The sequence below is a fragment of the Pteropus vampyrus genome, unplaced genomic scaffold (genome assembly GCF_000151845.1).
Source record: "Pteropus vampyrus isolate Shadow unplaced genomic scaffold, Pvam_2.0 Scaffold129, whole genome shotgun sequence".
NCBI classification, from domain to species: Eukaryota; Metazoa; Chordata; class Mammalia; order Chiroptera; family Pteropodidae; genus Pteropus; species Pteropus vampyrus.
The window spans coordinates 2250920-2254046 of NW_011888910.1; the positions used below are offsets into that span (position 1 = coordinate 2250920).

Below are 3127 nucleotides of genomic sequence, written 5' to 3' on the forward strand. Positions count from 1 at the left end.
ATGTCAATGAGTCTCTGTTTCTTTGTCCTGATCATTTGTTGCTTTTAGGTTTATATCCCACATATAAGTGATATCATGTGATTTTCAACTTTTACTGTCTGGCTTATTTTGCTTAGCATGATTTTCTCAAGGTCCATCCATATTGTCACAAATGGCTTTATTTCATCTCTTCTTATGGCTGAGTAGTATTCCATTGCATATATGTACCACAGCTTCTTTAGCCAATCATCTATCGTAGGACACTTCAGTTGCTTTCATATCCTGGCCACTGTGAATAATGCTGCTATGAACATAGTTGTGCAAATTTCTTTTCGGATATGGGCTTTCAAGTCTTTGGGGTAAATACCCAGTAGAGGGATTGCTGGATCATATGGTAGATCAATTCTTAGTTTTTTGAGGAACCTACATACTGTTTTCCATAAGGGCTGTACCAATATGCAGTGCCACCAGTAGTGTATGAGGATTCCTTTTTCTCTGCATCCTCTCCAACATTTGTTATTACTTTTCCTGTTGATTATAGCTATTCTAACAGGTGTGAGATGGTATCTCATTTTGGTTTTAATTTGCATTTTCCTATAGCTAGTGATGTTGAGCATCTTTTCAAATATTTGTTGGCCATTTGTATGTCCTCTAGGGAGAAGTGTCTGTTTAGGTCCTCTGCTCATTTTTTGATTGGACCATTTATTTTTTGTTGTTGTTATTGAGTGGTATGAGTTATTTGTATATTTTGGATATTAAGCCCTTATTAGAGGTGTTACCTGCAAATATATTTTCCCATTCGGATGGTTGTCTCTTTACCTTGTTGATGATTTCTTTTGCTGAGCAGAAGCATTTAGTTTGATGTAGTCCCTTTCATTTATTTTCGCTTTTACTTCCCTTGCTTTTGAGGTCAAATTCATAAAATCCTCTTTAAGTCCAAGGTCCATGAGTTTAGTTCCTATGTTTTCTTCTATGCAATTTATTGTTTCAGGTCTTATATTCAGGTCTTTAATCCATTTGAATTAATTTGAGTGTGTGCTGATAGACAACAATCTAGTTTCATTCTTTTGCAGGTGGCTTTTCAGTTTTCCCAGCATTTATTGAAGAGGCTTCCCTTTCTCTACGGAATGTTTTTGGCTTTTTTGTCAAAAATTATTTGCCCATATAAATATTGGTTTATTTCTGCTCTCTTGATTCTGTTCCCCTAGTCCATATGTCTTTTTTTCTGCCAATACCATGTTGTTTTGATTGCTGTCGCTATGTAGTATAATGTGAAGTCTGGCAGAGTGATGCCTCTAGACTTGTTCTTTTTTCTCAGGATGGTTTTGGCAATTCAGAGTCTTTTTTGCTTCCATAAAAATCTGATGATTTTTTGTTCTATTTCTTTAAAAAATGCCGATGGAATTTTGATGGAGATTGCATTAAATTGGTATAATGCTTTGGGTAATATGGTCATTTTAACTATGATGATTCTTCCAATCCAAGAACACAGAATATCTTTCCATTTCTTTGTATCTTCTTTGATTTTTTTTTAATTCAATCTTATAGTTTTCATTATACGGCTCCTTCACTTGTTTCATTAAATTTATTCCTAAGTATTTTATTCTTTATGTTGTAATTGCAAAATGAATTATTTTTTCCACTTTGTTTTCTGACATTTCATTATTAGAGTATAGGAACACTATGGATTTTTGAACATTGATTCTGTATCCAGAGACTTTACTGTATTTGTTTACTGTTTCTAGTAGTATTCTTGTGGAGTCTTTAGGGTTTTCTATATAGAAAATTATGTCATCTACAAATAATGACAGTTTGACTTCTTCATTTATTATTTGGATGCCTTTTATATCTTTCCCTTGCCCGATTGCACTTTCTAGGACCTACAATGTTATATTACATAACAGTGGCGATAATGGACAGCCAGTAAGTGGTTGATTCTTGAGAATGTTCCATGTGCACTAGAGAAGAATATATAAGCAGCTATTTGGGGATGGAAGGCTCTGTAATTGTCAATTACGTCCAGTTTTACTAATGTGTCATTTAAGAATGTTATTTCCTTATTGATTTTCTGTTTCGATGATTTGTCCATTTCTGAAAGTGAGGTATATAGGACCCCTACTGTGATAGTATTTTGGTCTGTTTCTCCTTTTAGTTCTGTTAGTAATTGCTTTACATATTTAGAGGTTCCACGATTCAGAGCATAGATATTAATAAGTGTTATGTCTTCTTGGTGCATGATAACCTTTATATTATGAAGTGTTTCTCAGGATTTTTCTTTACCTTTTTTATTTTGAAATCTATTTCATCTGCTTTTCTCTGAATGCCATTTGCTTGAAATATCATTTTTCAACCTTTCACTTTGAGTCTATATTTGTCTTTGGAGCTGAGATATGTCTCCTAGAAGGAGCATATGATTGGGTTTTGTGTTTTGATCTATTCTGCAACTCTGTGCCTTTTTATTGGTCAGTTCAGTCCATTTACATTTAGGGTGATTATTGAAATATGAGGTCTTCTTATAGCCATTTTTTTTTTCCTTTCTGGAAGCTTGGTGTTTCCATTGCTTCCCTGTCCTTGTGTTTTGGTTTTCTTTTAGTTGGCTTCTGTGGGTTTTGCCTCTGGTTCTTCTTGTTTTATGTTATATATACGAAAGTTCTGAATCTTTGGTGTGTGGTTACCATTACAAATATGTAAACTATCCTTTACATATTTGTAATGGTAAGCACACGCCAAAGATTCAGAACCTCAGTATATAACATAAAGAGGACTAGAAGGAAAACCCACGAAACAAGAAGGACTAGAGGGAAAACCTACAAAAGCCAACCAAAATAAAGAAAACAGAAACACAAGGACAAGGAAGCAATGGAAACATCAAGCTACTAAAAAGTAAAAGATAGAATGGCTATAAGAAGATCTCATATTTCAATAATCACCCTCAATGTAAATGGATTGAACTCATCAATAAAAAGGCACAGTTGCAGAATAGATCAAAAAACAAAACAAAACCATATGCTGTCTTCAGGAGACACATCACAGTCCCAAAGACAAATATAGACTCAAAGTGAAAGAGAGGAAAATGATATTTCAAGCAAATGGCATTCAGAGAAAAGCAGGGATACCAGTACTAATATTGGATGAAATAGACTTCAAA

General features: G+C 34.0%; 1 long non-coding RNA gene across 1 annotated transcript in view; it reads right to left on the reverse strand.

Annotated features, from left to right (window-relative positions):
- LOC111744200 overlaps window positions 1-2738 on the reverse strand; it is a 22755-nt gene extending 20017 nt beyond the window's left edge. Inside the window, exon 1 of the long non-coding RNA XR_002782049.1 lies at window positions 2661-2738. This is a non-coding gene — a long non-coding RNA (uncharacterized LOC111744200). The remainder of the gene's footprint in view (window positions 1-2660) is intronic.
- Window positions 2739-3127: the final 389 nt, after the last annotated feature.